The following is a 19,170-nucleotide window of genomic DNA, read 5'->3' as shown; positions in this document are numbered from 1 at the left end:
ACCAAACAAATGTGGTGAATATGACAAATGCTTTACCCAAAACTACAGTCTTTGTTTACATCAGAGACTTCATACGGGAGAGAAACCTTACAAATGTAACCAATGACAAATCTCAGTTCTTAAGTATCCTATCTTTAGTATTCATCAGAGAATTCATACAGGAGATAAAACCATACAAAACAAGTGAATGTGACAATGCTTGCCATAAAGGCAGTTTGAAAATTCATCAGAGAATTCATTCAGGGGAGAGAAACCATACAAATGCAGTGAATGTGATAAATATTCAATCCAATCTTAGAATTCATTTACAGAGAGAAACATAAAAAAACTTTGGCTACAAAGGCAGTCTGAGGATTCATCAGAGAGTTTACAAATGCAGTGAATGTGACAAAATGCTTTTACCACCAATCCAATCTTACTATTCACTGTGAGAATTCATATAGGAGATAAACCTACAAATGTCTGACAAATGGTTTGGGCCATAGAGTTAGTTTGAGAATTATCAGAGAATTTTGTACAGGAGAGAAACCAAACAAAATGTGATAAAAGAGAAACCAATGGAAGTTTACAAATGTGGTGAATGTGATACAAAGTCTCTTAGTATTCATCAGAGAATTCATTCAGGGGAGAGAAACCATTGCAGTGAATGTGACTTAAAAACTTAGTATTCATCAGAGAATTTTTTGGCTACAAAGGCAGTCTGAGGAATCAGAGAGTTCACAGGAGAGAAACCATACAAATGCAGTGAATGTGACAAAATCTTTTACCACCAATCCAATCTTACTATTCACTGTGAGAATTCATATAGGAGATAAACCTACAAATGAGAGACAAACCATAGAGTTAGTTTGAGAATTAAGAATTTTGTACAGGAGAGAAACCAAACTGAATGCTTTACCCAAAAATGTTTTTAACATCACAGAGAAACTTTACAAATGTGGTGAATTGACAATTGTTCAGAGAAATTTAGACAAAACCTTTCAAATTTCCCTTTAGAGAAATACTTTACACAAGTCTTAATTCGAAGAATTCGCTTTGGAAAGTAATATAAATGTGAACTGAATATGACAAATCTTTTACTCACAAAGTTACTTTGATGATTGTTCAGAGGAATTCATCAGGAAATAAATTTACAAATGTGTGACAATACTTTTACTACAAATGCAGTCTTCATGTACATTAGAGACTATGAGGGAAGAAACACTTATGATACAGTGATATGACAAATGCTTTACCCAAATGTTAGCCTAGAAAAGGCATCAGAATTTCATACAGGAGAGAAATAATAATGCAAATTGGACATGTACTTTGGGCAGAAAAATCCCATTTTTACAATGTGCATCAGAGAATTCATACAGGGATAAACCTTTCAAATGCAGTCAATAAAACAATTCTTTACAGAAAAAGGCGTCTCTTGAGAAACTCATTTACATGAATTAATACAGGAGGAGAAAATTTCAAATGTTTTAAATGTGACAAATGCTTTGTCTACAAATGCAGTCTTTAGAATCAACAAAATATATACGGGAGAGAAACCTTACAAAAATATAATGTATTTTGGAAATATCTTATGTTTCATTTCAAGGTACAAGAGAGAAATGTTTTTAAATTAACCAATGCAAATATCTTCAAAGTATCCTTCTTTAGTATTTCAGAGAATTCATACAGGAGATAAAACCATACAAAACCTGAATGTGACAGTGTTTAAATCTTGAAAATCATCAGAGAATTCATTAGGGGAGAGAAACTCTGACAAATGCAGTGAATGTGATAAATACTTAGCCTTTTCCAATTTAGTATTCATCAGAGAATCGTACAGAGAGAAACTCAATAAATGCAGTGTGAATGTGACAATGCTTTTCAAAGGCAGTCTGAGGATTCATCAGAGAGTTCACAGGAGAGAAACCATCTCAAAATGTCTGAATGTGACAAAATGCATCACCAATTCTTACTATTCAAGTGAGAATTCATATAAATTAAACTTAAAAGGTTTAAATGACAAACTGGTTTGGGCCAAAAGTTAGTTTGAGAATTATCCTAGAGAATTTTGTACAGGAGAGAAACCAAACAAAATCCAGTACTCATAATTCTTATTAAATGCTGTTTTCCCATTTTTGGGATAACATCTGAGACTGATTATGTGTCCTTGTGCTGTGTGAATGTGAACAACTCCTTCCCCATTAGTATTAAAGAAATGTGAATGATTTCAAAGTTTGATTTGGTTGAAATACTTTTAAGTTCTTAATTCAGGAGATAGATGAAAACAATATTTCCTCTTCTGAATGACAAATCTTCTCTCATAAAAATATATTTGATATTTTCTAGAATCCATAACCACGTTGAGAATAAATTTCAAAATGGATATCAACCACTTTGGTTGAAATGCAGCTCTGTCATAGGGGTTACAGAGGATCATAACCATGGAAATGATGGTCTTAGAACTGAAGAAATCATTCAACCCAAATTATTCTGAAACATCAGAGATTTTATTTGAGATTCAATACTTGTCAGTGTTTAGCATCAAAAATGCATTAGAAACACTGTATTGACATTATGATTTGTGTTAACTAAACAGGGATGATTCTGTTCAATATCAGGTTTACTGCCAAATTATCGGTTAATTCATTAAAAGACTTGAATCAGAGAAAAGAAACAAATGTTACAGATGACTGAACAATTTTCTGCCTCTTTCCTAGAATCAACAAGAAAATGTACAGAGAAAAGTCAACAAGAAAGTAATGTAAAAATACTTCATCATCTTCAGGTCAGAGCCAAACGTTTTAAATTTTTTCTGCAGAAGCTCTGAAAAAATTAGCTTACTTAGAGAATTAGAACAAAACTGAAAACTTTCAGAACAACCTACACACTGGCAAATATTGCAGATCATTGTTATTTATCCTGTGAGAAAACTCTGAAAATATTCCACTGTACCAAAAGAACAAAATTAAATTTTTGTTTTTTAAAAATATTCTAATTTATGAAGACATTTAAATTCAGTTTTTAAACAAGGCTGTGTTTAAAGACATTCATGGCAAAATGAAATTTCATTAATGGTGCCGAAGAAAATGTCTAATACAAAACTGTCAGGATACCTTATACCTGAACATACCTGCATTTATTACTGACCATTCTGTGCCAAGATTTATTCTCTGGCACTAAAATGAACCATAAAAATATTGCTGTAAAGCAAATGTCTACACACTGGCCTTTGCAGCAAATAAAGTTATTCCTACTTTAAAATATTTAAGTCCATAATTGGATGAATATACACGCCTTTTTACATATAAGGAGTGCAGATCATAAAAACACAATACAGTCCAAAAAAAACTCTACTTAGAATAAAACTAAATAGTTTTATGATAAGAAATACAGATATCGCATATGTTTACAAATATCATAGACACACGAATTTGTTCAAATATTGTAAAGAAGTGGTTTTACAGTATAAATGTCCCAAGCATCCATTTACCTTGCTCAAAGCAAACAAAGTAAAACTCAGTATTTAACTCCTGCAGTTCAGATATTATAACAGTATACATATAGAATGGAAACTTGATCAGTATACAGTGAATGTTTTCTCAGTTGACTGTAGGTTTTCAAAAGCAAGAAAAAAGATAAACAACGTCCTCATCTGCTATGTTCACGGGGGTGCCCAATTTATCAAAACAACACATTGAACTTTTGGCTAAGAAGAAAAATAAATTACAAAATACAATTAAATACCTGTAAATTCAATAATTAAGTAAAAAAATGTAGACTCATTTCACTTACTACATATTTTAAATGTTACCTCAAGACAAACCAAAAAAATAAATAAGCACACCTGTAGGCTCACACATAAAACAGAAGAGAAAGTGTGTGGAAGGAGCAGCAACTTTCTAAGTAAAAGATGAATGTGTGATATGGTCAACAACGTCCTCATCTGCTATATTCACGGGGGTGCCCAATTTATCAAAACAACACATTGAACTTTTGGCTAAGAAGAAAAATAAATTACAAAATACAATTAAATACCTGTAAATTCAATAATGAAGTAAAAAAATGTGGACTCATTTCACTTACTACATATTTTAAATGTTACCTCAAGACATAGCATCTTTCTAGCCAGTCTTTAACTCCTGAAAAAGAAAGACAAGGACAAATCAGATGACAGAATGGCACGGCCCAGTGGTCGTTCAGCACAGCAGTTGAGCAACTGGGTTTTCTTCATCTGGAGTTTTAATGGTTTAATGGTTTAATCCTAACTTTAGAGGTGGAAAAAATTGGATGTGGCAATTTGAATTACGATTAGGGAAAAGTTTTATACAAATGAATATGTGGCATTAAACTGGGCCATGAAACCAGAGCACCAAAGCTGCATTTGGAATATACATTCTATAAGCAGTTATCATCTGGAGATGGTATACATCAAGTTTACTGTTTTGGCCTTTGTGGTAAATACAACGGTATGGTGCTTGAACTGCTGGGACCTACTTTGGAAGATTTGTTTGACCTCTGTGATAGAACACTTTTTCTTAAAACAGTTCTCTTGATAGCTATACAACCAATTTCTCGCATGGAGTATGCCCACTCAAAGACCTTGATATGCAGAGATATGAAGCCTGAGAACTTCTTAATAGGACGGCCAGGAAACAAAGCCCAGCAACTCATTCATATCATAGATTTTGGTTTGGTAAAGGAATATATTGATCCATAGACAAGGAAACATATACCATACAGAGAACACAAATCCTTACTGGAACAGTCAGAACATGAGCATAAACACACATCTAGGAAAAGAACAGAGTAGAAGAGCTGATTTATTAGAAGCTTTAAGCCATATGTTCATGTACTTCTTGAGAGGCGGTCTTCCTTGGCACGCCTTAAAGGTCCATACATTAAGAGAGATATCAGAAAATTGGAGACATGAAACGAGCCACACCGATAGAAGTGCTGTGTGAATACTTCCCAGAAATGGCAACATATCTTTGTTACATACAAAGGCTAGATTTTTTTTTTGGAAAGCCAGACTATGATTACCTAAGAAAGCTTTTTACTGACTTGTTCAATTGCAAAGGGTATATGTTTGATTATGAATGTGACTGGATTGGTAAACAGTTGCCTACTCCTCTAGGTGCAGTTCAGCAGACCCCCTCTGTCATCGAACAGAAAAGCACACCAACACAGAGACAAGATAGAGCAGTCTAAAAACCAGGTTGTAAGTTTTACAAATAGAGAACTAAACATGGATGACCCCACGGTGGGACGGTCAAATGGACCAATTACAGCCTCTATGGAAGTAGAAGTAATGGATGAAACCAACTGCCAGAAAGTTTTGAATATGTGGTGCTGCTGCTTTTTCAAACAAAGGAAAAGGAAAACCATACAATGTCACAAAGGACTGGACACAGACATATCCTGGGGAGTTATTTACATGTTCATATGCTGTCTCGTGATTAAAATCATCTCTATAGTGACCACATATATTGTCAAGGACTCACTCTTGAAACAAAAACGTCATACTTTCATATTTCATTTCGTGGTTGTCTTACATTCATTCCCCCATCCCTGATTTAACTTTATGGAAGCTTTAGAATCTTGTCAAACGTGAGTGCTTTCCCATCCTTGAATGGAATGGACAAATGAAGTGTATTGATGAACACAGTTCTAAAGGAAAACAATACAGGTGTCCAAATGTCAATTAATTGTACCTAATTTGATTTCTTTATGTCTTCTATAAAAGCATAATCAAACAGGAATTTTCCTCTCACTGGTTAGTGCAGCAGAGAAAACAGTTGTCCAAATATTAAAAACAACTCTTGTAAACAATTCCTGTTTTGTGCCATCTCCATTTATTTCAGTATGTCTGATGGTACTGTTATTCATGAATCATATTGGCCTTTTCTTTGTGAAATAATGGTACAGTCATTGCGTAGAGGTACTGAGGATAAAGTACTATGGGATTGGCAATCGTCAATAAATTGGCAGTATTGGAAATATGAGCTCAGCTTCTGTGGCGCCACTGTGTTAGGTGCAACTGCAGAAGAAGAAGCGCCAAGAACATTTGCTTAATGTCACTCTGCTTTCAGATGATAATTTATGATAGATGGCAAGAATTGAGTACTGGAGAAGTAATGTGTGTTAGAGTTTAACAACACACTGAGGATAGGATGAAAATGGGAACATATTTTCAGTGTGTAAGGTTGGAGCACCATTAAGAGCCTACTTACTGCCCATGGCCACATTTCTCTCAGAAGCAGAAACCCGAAGACGTGCCATACAGTGGTGGCTGCCTGTTATGTTGTTCTTCAAGTAAGGAAAAGAATCATACTCCCAGCAACAAACACTGGGCCACTCTGCTGCCCTCTGTGCTCACAAGTCTGTTGTATTCAGCTTGGCTAAGTCTCTGGAATTCCCTGTCTAGAGCACAATGTTGATGAGTGGAGAATATTCTGAAGAGAGAGTGGGCAGTGTGCTTTGCCTCCATAGCTTTCACAGTGCCTGCATATGAAGAGTATAACAGTTCTGTTGTTAGCTGTAGGGAGCAGCGTGGCAAAACAAAGATGGCGCCGACAGCCAGCCGTCTGAAATGTAAACAACTTACCGTGCATGCCCAGGCTTGTCCCCTCCTCAGTGCAGCTGTATGATCCGGCGCCCTCCTGTGGTGAACAATAATACTGCGCATGCGCAGGTTTTGCACCTGGTGTCAGTTGGCCAGTAATATGCTAATGAGGGGGCGGTACCATGCTAGGGAGGTGATTCATTCTCTGCCAATCCCTGGAGGACAAGTAGTGGGGTGATAGTGGGGTGACCCGTGCCCCGCCAATCCCTGAAGGATTATTAGCATACTGTTGTGTATATAAGGGGAGCGACTTTGCAGCATGTCCTCCCCGTGTCAACAATGAAGGTGTCCTGCAGTAAAGACTGTTGAGAAGAATCCAACTGTGTTGCTTCTTCCTTGTCGGCCTGCCGAGGTGGGCGTGACAGTTAGCCAAGTCCACTCCACTTCGCAAGCCAGTTTTGTAAGGACGTAAGAACACAGTCATACATTTTGTCTCATCCACATTTCCATTCTTAAATAATTTATGGAATTCTAACATCTTAAACATCTAAGAATGTACATTCTGAAGAAAAAAAACTCACTATTAAGATATTCATCTTAATTTTATTTTTGAGTCCATTTTTACAACCATCTTGAATCCGTAAATCTTTTAAGAAATGTCCTTTGTATAGTACATGAGGCAGATGTTCATACACAGTTTAGAAACCCAAACATCCTGGAAATACATTGGGAAGTAATGGAGAAAGATGAAAAAATTGCTACTCCAAGTGAAACATTATTTTAGAATATTTATACAAAATTCAGGAAGGCTCAGAAACTTAGTTTCTAAGACAAAATCGTATGTTACTATGAGCAAATCGATGTCTTTACATATTTTGTTCTTCATTTAGAAAATAAGGATATTGTTCTACTTGTGAGAAACTAATGAGTATTGGAATTTGCTGAAAGAGGGCATCATTGACAGTAGAATATAACTACTAGCAGAAGCAGTAGAGGCCCTTGCTTTCAAATGATCATAGGTGATTTCTGTCAATTACTGCATCAGGCAGGGATGTTGAAGCTCACACACTAGGCAATTATTAGGTGTCTAGAATATTCCTAACACTCTGGAAATTGCAACCACTTGGAGAGTCTCTGTTGATTCCATGTTCACATATTCAATATATCTAGGCACACTGCTTGATGACTTAGAGATCATTACACCAAATATGCAGATTACCAGTGTCATGGAAAAACTTAAATTGTGCACAGTGAAAACCCATGTTACCATTTACCCCTCCCACATTAGAATTGTCTTCATTCTCTACCATTTATACACACACTTCTTGTCTATGGTACAGCAAGCATATTGTGAGGGTGGATAAAATATCTCCAGGTGTACTCATTGATGGAGTTATTGGGGAGAAAGCACAAACAACTTGAGAAAGTCTTGCAGTTTCTACTGAGATAGTAAAAAGGCTATTTACTTGCTAGTTTGATGATTTAGAAAGAGGTGCTAAGTGCCAGAGAGTGTAGTTTCTGGTCTATAATGAACACAGGACAGGTCATCTACAGTGGCACAGTAATTTAGACTTAGATTAGTAAACATTTATCATGACACAGCAACCCTAAATATCTCTTAAGACAATGCCTTACCCCATATCCCATCAGAAAAAGTCATATCTTCAGCTGACACTTTCTCCTCTGATTCTTCAAGAACCAACCAGAAAGAAGACCCCCCACCAAGGCTGGCTCATAGCACTTACTCTTTTCAAGATTTTCTTCATGTACATATTATTTACTTTCTATATAAGAATTAATATTAGAGCTATTATAATTTAGTATACTGTGTATGGAGATGACGTGGTCACCATTCTATTATAACTCTGCGTATATTAATAGAAGTATTGAATAGTTGTTAAAATTGTTGTGTATTGTAAAATTAGGAGTCTCCATGTTTCTAGATTTCTTTGTCGAAAAGTATTTGGAGAATTCGTTAGACACTCTTCATTTTGTGGTACTAGCAATGTGGGCATTCTTACATGTCATGTTTCTATTCTGTTTTCTATGTAAGTGAATGTCTTTCTTTGTCATGTGTATCTTTTCAATTGAAGTTATTCACATTAGGACACAATATCAGCTCTTCCTCTTCTCCTAGTACCAGAACTGAATTCATTACCCCATTTCCTTAAAACCACATCCCTGTCTATTGGATGTATTAGTTAGTAAAAAAAAAAAAAAATTTTCTTCACCTATTTTATCCTGAAGGTGGTGTCTTTTGACTTACAGAAGGTTTTCACGTTCACAAGGTTCCATTTATTAATTCTTGACCTTAGTGCCAGAGCCATTGTTTTTCTCTTTTGGAAGGTGTCTTCTCCTATTCCAGTAGGTTGAAGGCTGTTCCCCAATTTCTGCTTTCTTAGATTTTGTCTGGATTTATAAAGATGTCTTTGATCCATTTGGATCAAAGTATTCAGTTTTTTGCAGGGTGATAGATATTTTCATACTTCTTCATGAAGACATGCAGTTACACCAACCTCATAAGATACTTTCTGCTTTCCATTGTATGGTTTTAGCTTTTTTTTTTTTTTTTTTTTTTCAACAAATCAAGTATTCATTGATACATGGGCTTATATTTGTATCTACAGTTGTATTCAATTGAACCACTTGTCTGTTTCTACTACAATAAAAGCAAGTTTTTATTACTATTTCAGCAGTATTGCTTAAAGTCATTGATATTGATAACACTGGAAGTTCTTTATGGTTCACGATCATTTTATCTATCCTGTGTTTTATTTATTTATTTTCATTTTCTATATGAGGTGGAGGTTTTATTCTTTTAAGATATGTGAAGAATTGTGTGGAATTTTGATGGAAATTGCACTGAACATGTAGATTGCTTTTTGGCAAGATGGACATTTTTATTATATTAATCCTCCAGAAACATGATCAAGGGAGGTCTTTCCCCCTTCTGATATCTTCTCAGTTTTTTTTCTTTTTGCAAATGTTGAAGTTCTTGTCAGACAAGTTTTCATTTGCTTGGTGAGAAGTAAATGAAGGTGTTTCATTTTGTCCGTGGCTATTGTGAAGGGTTCTGTTTCCATAACTTCCATCTCACTATGTTTGTTGAATTTGTAGAGGAGAGTTATTGATTTCTTTAAGTCGGTTGTGTATCCAGCCACTTAGCTAAAATGTTTATCAACTGTACTTTTATGGTAGAAATTTTAAGCTCACTTATATGTACCATCATGTCATTTGTAAATCATGGTATTTTGACTTCTTCCTTTCCAACTTTTATCGCCTTGATCTCCTTTAGTTGCCTTATTGCTTGAGCTAGAATTTCTAGTACTATTTGAAGAGATATGGGGAGAGTGGACAGCCTTGCTTTGTCCATGATTTTAGTAGAAATTCTTTAAGTTTCTCTCCATTTAATTTGATATTGGGTATTGGCTTAATGTATGTTGCCAATATTTTATTTAGTTATGCCCCTTGTATCCCTTATCTCTCCAAGAGTTATCATATGGGGGTTTGGAATTTGCCAAATATGTTTTTAGCATCTGGTGAGATTTGTTTTTCTTTTAAAAGTCTTTTTATTGAAAATATTTTTCTTTTCCTTTTTGTTTTTTAATTAGATTTATTTTATTCATTTACATTTCAAATATTATCACCTTTTCCATTTTCCCTTTAAAAACCGCCCATATCCCATACTCCATGCCCCTTCTTTAATGAGTGAGTTCTGCCACCCAACCACCCACCCCTTCCTACCTCCCCGTCCTGAGATTCATCTACATTGGGGGGTTCAACTTTGGCCCGACCAAGGGCTTCTCCGTTTGGTTCCCAACAAGGACATCCTCTGGCACATATGCAGCTGGAGCCATGCGTGTGTCCATGGTAGACTTTGGATAGTGGTTTAGTCCTTGGGAAAACTGGTTGGTTGGTATTGTTTTTCTTATGAGCTTGCAAACCCCTTCAGCTCCTTAAGTCCTTTCTGTAACTCCTCCAGTGGGGACCCTGTTTTCAATCCTAAGGTTGGTTACTAGCATATGCCTCTGTATTTGTCATGTTCTGGCAGAAACTCTCAGGAGACAGCTGAATCAGGGTCCTGATGATATAATGGCTACTGTAGCTTGCTTCTTTGGACCATTTGCTTAGAAACTTGTTTTCCAGGCTTTTATTGTGAGATACTGTGTTTTTGTCACTGAGGGAGGTGTGTTTCCTGTACGCAGCAAAATGCTGTGTCCTCTTTATGTATCTAGTCTGTTAGTCTATTTCTTTTTATTGGGGAATTGAGTCCCCAATTAATGATGTTAAGAGATATTAAGGAATAATGATCGTTTTTTCCTGTTATTTTTGTTGTTAGTTGTACAATTATATTTGTGTGTCTCTTTTCATTTGGGTTGGGAGCAAGAAGATTTCTTTCAACGCTTTCAGCTCTTTATATTTTTGGTTGTGAGCCTAGGCTTTAATGACTGATCCATCTAAGAACAGCAATGCCAACCAACCTGAGCTTCCAGGGACTAAACCACTACCAGAAGACTATACATGGACTGACCCAGGCCTCCAACTGCATATGTGGCAGAGAATTGCCTTGTTGAGTCACCAGTGGAAGGGGAAGCCCTTCGTCCTGCCAAGGTTGGACCCCCATTGCCAGGCAATGTGAGGGAGGAGGTAAGAGTGATACATGGGGGAACACCCATATTAGGGAGGGTGAGAGGATAGGGTCTTATTGACAGGCAACTAGGAAAGGGAATAACATTTGAAATGTAAGTGAAAAAAATATATCTGATAAAACATTTAAAAAAGCAACAACAACAAAAAAAGATTACTTTCTTGCTTTTTTGACAGTATCCTTTTCCTCCTTGTGTTGGAGACTTCAATTTTTTCCTTTGTCTAGGACTGGATTTGTGGAAAGCTAATGTGTAAATTTGGTTTTTGTCATAGAATATCTTGGCTTCTCCATCTATGTTAATTGAGAACTTTGCTGCATATAGTAGCCTGGGCTGGCATTTTTTTCCCTTCATGACTTGACTTTTTGCTATCTGCTCACGGTCTTCTGGCTTTCATAGTCTCTTGTCAATATCTGGTGTAATTCTGATAGGTCTGCCCTTATATGTTAATGAACTGTTTTCCCTTACTGTTTTTAATATTTTTCTTTGTTTTGTGCATTTAGTATTTTGACAATTGTATGATAGGAGGAATTTCTTTTCTCATCCAATCTATTCAGAGTTCTGTAGGGTTGTTGTATGTTTGTGGGCATCTCTTTTTCTTTAGGTTAGGGAAGTTTCCTTCTATAATTTTTGTTGAAGGTAGTTATTGACCCTTTCATTGGGAATCTTCGATTCTCTTCTATACCTATTATCCTTATGTTTGATCTTTCTCCTTGTATTCTGGATTTTTTCAAATATTTTCTGATAGGAGTTTTTCGCATCTTACAATTTTCTGTGACAGTTGTGCTAATGTTTTCTATGTTATCTTTGCCTCTGAGATTCTTTCTTCTATTTCGTTATATTCTGTTGCTGATGCTTGTGTCTATGACTCTGATCTGTTCCTAGGTTTTCTATCTCCAGGTTTGTATCCTTTGTGATTTATTTTTGTTTCTATTTCCAATTTTAGATCCTGGATGTTTTATTTCCAATCATTTACATGTTTGGTTGTTTTCCTGTAATTCTTTAAAGGGATTTCTGTGTTTTTCTCTTTAGGGCTTCCAAATATTTACTCTTCATGAATTTGCATGTTATCCTTGTGCAGAGGCCATGTTAATTTTCTCTGTATAGTTCAATTTTAGGATATGCTGCAGAGCCAGCACTAATTTAACTTTTTGTTAGGAGCTTGACTGGTTTCATGGCCAGATTCTGAAACTGAGGGGTTATAATTTTTTAACTTCCACTGCTGTAACAGATCTCTTTCCCATAAATAAATGGCTATATCAACCACATATGGCCTCAATTTTCTCCCCTGACCTTCAGATCCTATACATTTAATTCATTTCACTGTTTGTTTTATTTTTGGTAAAGTCACAACTCCTTGAAATTGGAAGTCGACTTCTTTCTTTTTTATTTAATGTATATTTTTATTTACATTTCAAATGTTACTCCTTTTCCCAGTTTCCTTCCATAATTCCTTTATCCCATCTCCTCCTTCTTTTATGGGTTCCCTCTCCCCAAAAACCCACATTACTACTTTTACACCCTGACATTCCTGCACAGCGGCTTAGGGGTAGGTGGTCCAGCCTTAGCAGGATCAAGGTCTTTTCCTCCCATTGGTGACCAACAATGCCATCCTCTGCCACATATGCAGCTGGATCCATGGATCTGTCCATGTGTAGACTTTGGATAATGGTTCAGTCCCTGGGAACTCTGGATGCTTAGTGTTGTTGTTCTTATGGGGTTGCAAGCCACTTCAACTCCTTCAATTCTTTCTCTAATTTCTCCAACTGGGACCCTGTTCTCAGTACAGTGGTTTGCTGCTAGCATTTGCCTCTGTATTTCTCATGTTCTGGTTGAATCTCTCAGGAGACAGCTGTATCAGTCTGCTGTCAGCATGCACTTCTTGGCTTCATCAATAATGTCTAGTTTCTTTGGATATATATCTATATCTATATATCTATATCTATCTATCTATCTATCTATCTATCTATCTATCTATCTATCTATCTATCTATCTATCTATCTATCTATCTATCTGACTTGATCCCCAAGAGGGACAGTCTCTGAATGGTCATTCCTTCAGTCTCTGCTCCTAACTTTGTGTCTGTATTATCTGTTGTGAATATTTTTGTTCCCCCTTTTATGAAGGACTTAAGAATTCACACTTTGGTTTTCCTTCTTCTTTAGCTTCATGTGGTCTATGGATTGTATTATGTTTGGTAATTGGAATTTTGGGCTAATATCCACTTATCATGTGAGTTCATAACATGTGTGTTTTCTTTTTGTGGTTGGGTTACCTCACTCAGGATATTTTCTAGTTCTATCCATTTGCCTATCAATTTCATGAAGTCATTGTTTTTGATACCAGAGTAGTACTCATTTGTATATGTACCACATTTTCTGTATCCATTCCTCTGTTGAAGAGCAACTGGGCTCTTTCCAGCTTCTAGCTATTATAAATAAGGCTGCCTTGAACCTAGTGGAGTATGTGTCTTTGCTGTATGTTGGAGTATCACTAGACTATATGCCCAGGATTGGTATAGCTGGGTACTCAATGTCCAATTTTCTGAGGAAACTGCAGATTGATTTCCAAAGTGGTTGTACCAGCTTGCAATCCCAGCAACAATGGAGGATTGTTTCTTTTTCTCCACATCATTGTTAGCCTCTGTCTTCACCTGAGTTTTTGATCATAACCATCCTGACTGGTGTAAGGTAGAATCCCAGGGTTGCTTTGATTTGCATTTTTCTAATAACAAAAGATGCTGAACATTTTTTAGGAACTTCACAGACATTTGATAACCCTCAGCTGAGAATTTTTAGCTCTCTATCCCATTTTTAATAGTGTTATTTGGCTCTCTGGAGTTTAGCTGTTTGAATTCTTTGTATATATTGCATAATAGCCCTCTATAATATGTAGAATGGGTAAAGATCTTTTCACAACCTGTTGGTTGCTGTTTTGTCCTAACGGCAGTGTAATTTCCCTTACAGAAGCTTTGCGGCTTTATGAGGTACCATTTCTCAATTCTTAATCTTAGCATAAGCATTGGTGTTTTGTTGAGGAAATTTCCCCAGTGTTCATGTGTTCAAACCTCATTTCACTTTTTTCTTCTTTGAGATTGAATGTATCTGGTTTGATGTGGATATCCTTGATCCACTTGGACTTAAGCTTTTACTGGGTTGATTTGCATACTTCTACATGCTGACCTTCAGTTGAATCACCACCATTTTGAAAATGCTTTTTTCTCCATTGGATGGTTTAGCTCCTTTGTTAAAGAACAAGTGACCATACTTGTGGGGTTCCATTTCTGGGTCTTCAGTTCTGTTCCCTTGATCTATCTACCTGACTCTGTACCAGTCCCTTATAGTTTTTATCATTATTGTTCTGAAATAATGCTTGAGGTCGGAGATTGTGATTCCCCTGGACATTTTTTTATTGTTGAGCATAGTAAATCCTGGGTTTTTTGTTATTCCAAATGAATTTGCAAATTGATCTTTCTAACTCCATGAAGAATTGAGTTGGAATTTTGATGGGGATTGCACTGAGTCTATAGATTCCTTTGGCAAATGGCCATTTTTACTATTTTAATCCTACCTGTCCATGAACATGGGGTATCTTTCCATCTTCTGAGATGTCCATCAATTTCTTTCTTCCAATATTTAAAGTTCTTATCCTACAGATCTTTCACTTGCTTGGTTAGAGTCACACCAAGGTATATCATGTTAATTGTGACTATGGTGAATTGTTTCACTTTCCTAATTTTTTTCTCAGCCTGTTTATCCTTTGAGTAGAGGAAGGCTACTGATTTGTTTGAGTTAATTTTATACCCTGCCACTTTGCTAAAGTTGTTCAAAAGGCTTAGTAGTACTCTGGTGGAACTTTGGGGGTCATTTAAATATACTATCATATCATCTGCAAATAGTGATATTTTGATTTCTCCCTTTCTATTTGGTATCCCTTTGACCTTCTTTCATTTTGTGATTGCTCTGGCTAGGACTTCGAGTACTATATTGAATGAGTAAGGAGCAAGTGGGCAGTCTTGTATAGTCCCTGACTTTAGGGGGCTTGCATCAAGTTTCTCTCCATTTATTTTGATGTTGGCTACTGATTTGATGTATGTTGGTTTTATTATGTTTAGGTATGGTCCGTGAATTCCTGATTTTTCAAGACTTTTACCATGAAGGGGTGTTACATTTTGTCAAATGCTTTCTCAGCATCTAATGAGATGATGATGTGGTTTTTTTCCTTTAAGTTTGATTGCATAGTGGATTACATTAATGCATCTCCATACATTGAACAATCGCTGAATCCCTGGGATGAAGCTTACTTGATCATGATGGATGATGGTTTTGATGTTTTCTTGTATTCAGTTTACAAGAATTTAATTGAATATATTTGCATTGATATTAATAAGGGAAATTGGTCTGAAGGTCTTTTTCTTTTATGAGTCTTTGTATGGTTTAAATATAAGCATAATAGTGGCTTCAGAGAAAGAATTCAGGTATGCTCCTTTTGTTTCTATTGTGTGGAATAGTTTGGATAGTATTAGTATGATGTCTTCTATGAAGGTCTGATAGAATTCTGCAGTATACTCATCTGGTCCTGGGCTTTTGTTGGTTGGGAGACCTTTAATGAATGCTTCTATTTCTTTGAGAGTTATGGAACTGTTTACATTTTTTATCTGATTCTTATTTAACTTTTGTAACTTGTATCTGTCTAGAAATGTGTCCATTTTATCCAGATTTTCCAGTTTTGTTGAATATAGCCTTTTGTAGTATGATCTGATGATTTCGTGAATTTCCTCCTATTCCGTTATGTCTCCCTTTTCATTTCTGATTTTTTAATTTGGATACACTCTCTGTGCCTTCTGGTTTAATCTGGCTAAGGATTTATTTATCTTGTTGATTTTCTCATAGAACCAGCTCCTTGTTTTGTTGATTCTTTGTATAGTTCTCTTTGTTTCTACTTCGTTGATTTCAGCCCTGAGTTTGATTTTTTTCCTGCCTTCTACTCTTCTTGAGTGTATTTGCTTCTTTTTCTCATAGTGGTTTTAGGTGTGTTGTCAAGGTGCGATTGTATGCTCTCTCCAGTTTCATTTTGGGGGCACTCAAAGCTGTGAATTTTTCTCTTCATACTGCCTTTGTTATGTTCCATAAGTTTGCATATGTTGTGCCTTCGTTCCATTAAATTACTAAAAGTGTTTAATTTCTTTCTTTATTTCTTCCTTGACCTGGTTATTATTGAGTAGAGCTTTGTCCAACTTCCATGTATTCATGGGTTTTCTGTCATTACTGTTATTATTGAAGACCAGCTTTAGTCCGTGGTGATCTGATAGGATGCATAGGATTATTTCAATCTTCTTGTATTTGTTGAGGCCTGTTTTGTGACTGATTATATGGTTAATTTTGGAGTAGGTACTATGAACTGCTGAGAAGAAGATATATTATTTTATTTTTGGATGGAATGTTCTATAAATATCTGTTAAAACCATTTGTTTCATAACTTCTGTTAGTTTCTCTATGTCGCTAATCAGTTTCTCTTCCATGATCTATCCATTGATTAGAGTGGGGTGTGGAAATTTCCCACTATGGTTAGGAGGTGCAAAGTGTGCTTTGAGATTTAGTAAGGTTTCTTTTATGAATGTAGGTGAGTCCATTGATGTTAAGAGATATTGAGGGTTAGTGCTTGTTTTTTCCTATTATTTTTGTTGTTAGAGTTGGAATTATGTTTGTGTATGTCTCTTCCTTTGGTTTCATTGTAAGGAGATTACTTTCTTGCTTTTTTCAAGGTGTCATTTTCCTCTTGTATTGGAGTTTCCCATTTATTATCCTAGCTGGGCTGGATTTGTAGAAACAAATTGTGTAAATTTGTTTTTTTCATTGAATATCTTGGTTTCTTCATCTATGTTAATTGAAACTTTTGATGGCTATAGAAGCCTGGGCTGTTATTTGTGTTCTCTTAGGGCCTGAATGATATGTGCCCTAGATCTTCTGGCTTTCATAATCTCTGGAAAGAAGTCTGGTGTAATTCTGATAGGTCTGCCTTTACTTGATCTTTTTTCTAATTTCACATTCTTTCGTTGTTTTGCGTTTGGTGATTTGACTATTATTTGATAGGACAAATTTCCTTTCTTTTCCAGTCTATTTGGAATTCTGTAGGCTTTTTATATGTTTATGTTCATCTCTTTCTTTAGGGTAGGAAATTTTTCTTCTATAATTTTTTGAAGACATTTACTGGCCCTTTAATTTGGGAGTCTTTGTTCTCTTCTATACCTATTATCCTTAGGTTGGAACTTCTCAATGTGTCCAAGATTTCCTGGATGTTTTGGGTTAAGAGCTTTTTGCCTTTTATATTTTCTTTGATGTTGGTGTCAACATATTCTATGGTATCTTCTTCCCCTGAGATTCTTCCTTGTATTCTGTTTGTGATGCTTGCATCTATAAGTCCTGATCTCTTTCTGGGTTTTCAATCTCCAGGGTTGTTACTCTTTGTCCTTTCTTTATTGTTTCTTTGCCCATTTTAAAATCCTGGATGCTTTTGTTCAATTTCTTCACTTTTTTCATCCTGTTTTCCTGTAGTTATTGAAGGAATTTTTGTGTTTTCTCTTTAAGTTCTTCTACTCATTTACCTGTGTTGTCATGTATTTCTTTAAGGGAGTTATTTATGTCCTTCTTAAAGTCCTGTATTATCATCAGGAGATATGATTTTAAATCAAAATCTTGCTTTTCTGGTGTGTTTGGATATCCAGTATTTGCTTTGAAAGGAGAACTGGGTATGCCAGTATTCTAATCATGCCAAGTATTCTTGGTTTCTGCTGCTTACATTCCTGGGCTTGCCTCTAGGCATCAAGTGTTCTTAGGTATAAGCTTGTACTGCATTTCTGAAAGTGAGTTGACCCTCCTGCAAGCCTGTGTCATCACTTCTGAGGACCTATTATCCTTCAGCTGGATCTGGGATTAGGGAGCTGCTTCTGGGTTTGTGTGTCCTGAAACCTCCAGGTGGGTTTCTTAGAGCAGAGGAGTTGATCTTACCTCTGCTCTCAGCTGTGTCAGCCCTCCACTCGATTGGCTTTAGCCTCTCTGTGCAGGCAGAAACTGAAAGGGTGCTGCCCCTGACTGCTCCTAGGATACTGTATCCAGAGGTCACTGGGTAAGTTCCTCTTGGGCCAGAAAGGTGATCAGATGTGGTTTTCTCCCCTGAGCTCCCAGAATTGCCTGCACTTCTAAGTAGCATCTCTCTCCCCCAGACATCTACCTTTGAAGAGTTTGGGTCATTGAAAGGCACGCTGGTTCTTGGTTGAGGAGGTGTGATACACTGGTGTCCCTGAAATGGACAATAGGCATTCTTTCTGATGCCCAGGAAACCAGGCCTGTCACTAGCCTACAGCCTTCCACAAATTTGTGGCCATCAGTATCATAAGGGCAATATCCCAAGCCTCTCTGCATGTAGAGGACATGGCTACAGGTTATGTAGGCTCAAGAGAGATCTCAGTTATAATGAGTCTTAGCCAATGAAATTTTCCTTCCCAAACATTCCTTCCTGCAGAAGGTATTAATCTCAGGCCTACCCTGACAAGTGGAGTATGGTTTTACTCATTGACTTTCTGCCATGACAACAAATGCCTTAAAGCCATCCACTGTCTATTTCATCAGGATCCACTGTGCGGAGTCACAGAAAAGACCTTGGTTTACAGAGACACTGTCTAATCTCCTTAGAAGGTCTCCCTGCATTCCCAGCAGCAGCTGCCATGCAGCTCAAGCATTCTCCTTTCCATCTGGGACTTCCCCAACATTTCCCCCTAGGCCCTGGGCTAGATCCAGCCCCTTGGGCCCCAACTCAGTACTCAGTTATTCTTCACTCTCTCAGAAGCACCTGGATGCACAAGAGCCTGAGAACCTGATAGCCCTGGCCTCCTTGCAGACCTAAGGGCCCCCGAGCCAGCTCTGACTGTGTTTAGTGCTCAGACCATGCTTCCCCAGCCCAGGATCAGAGTGATGTTCTGTATC

At 36.6% G+C, this 19,170-nt stretch overlaps 2 pseudogenes; one reads left to right on the top strand and one right to left on the bottom strand.

Moving 5' to 3' along the window:
- The first annotated feature begins 4,154 nt into the window (after positions 1-4,154).
- LOC116892982 lies at positions 4,155-5,933 on the top strand (annotated as a pseudogene).
- Positions 5,934-12,226: 6,293 nt separating this feature from the next.
- LOC116890375 lies at positions 12,227-12,324 on the bottom strand (annotated as a pseudogene).
- Between the last annotated feature and the right edge of the window lie 6,846 nt (positions 12,325-19,170).

This window comes from Rattus rattus, chromosome 1 (genome assembly GCF_011064425.1).
Source record: "Rattus rattus isolate New Zealand chromosome 1, Rrattus_CSIRO_v1, whole genome shotgun sequence".
Classification (NCBI taxonomy): Eukaryota; Metazoa; Chordata; class Mammalia; order Rodentia; family Muridae; genus Rattus; species Rattus rattus.
Note: the sequence above shows the minus strand (reverse complement) of the source record. Positions and strands in the feature narration are given on the sequence as shown.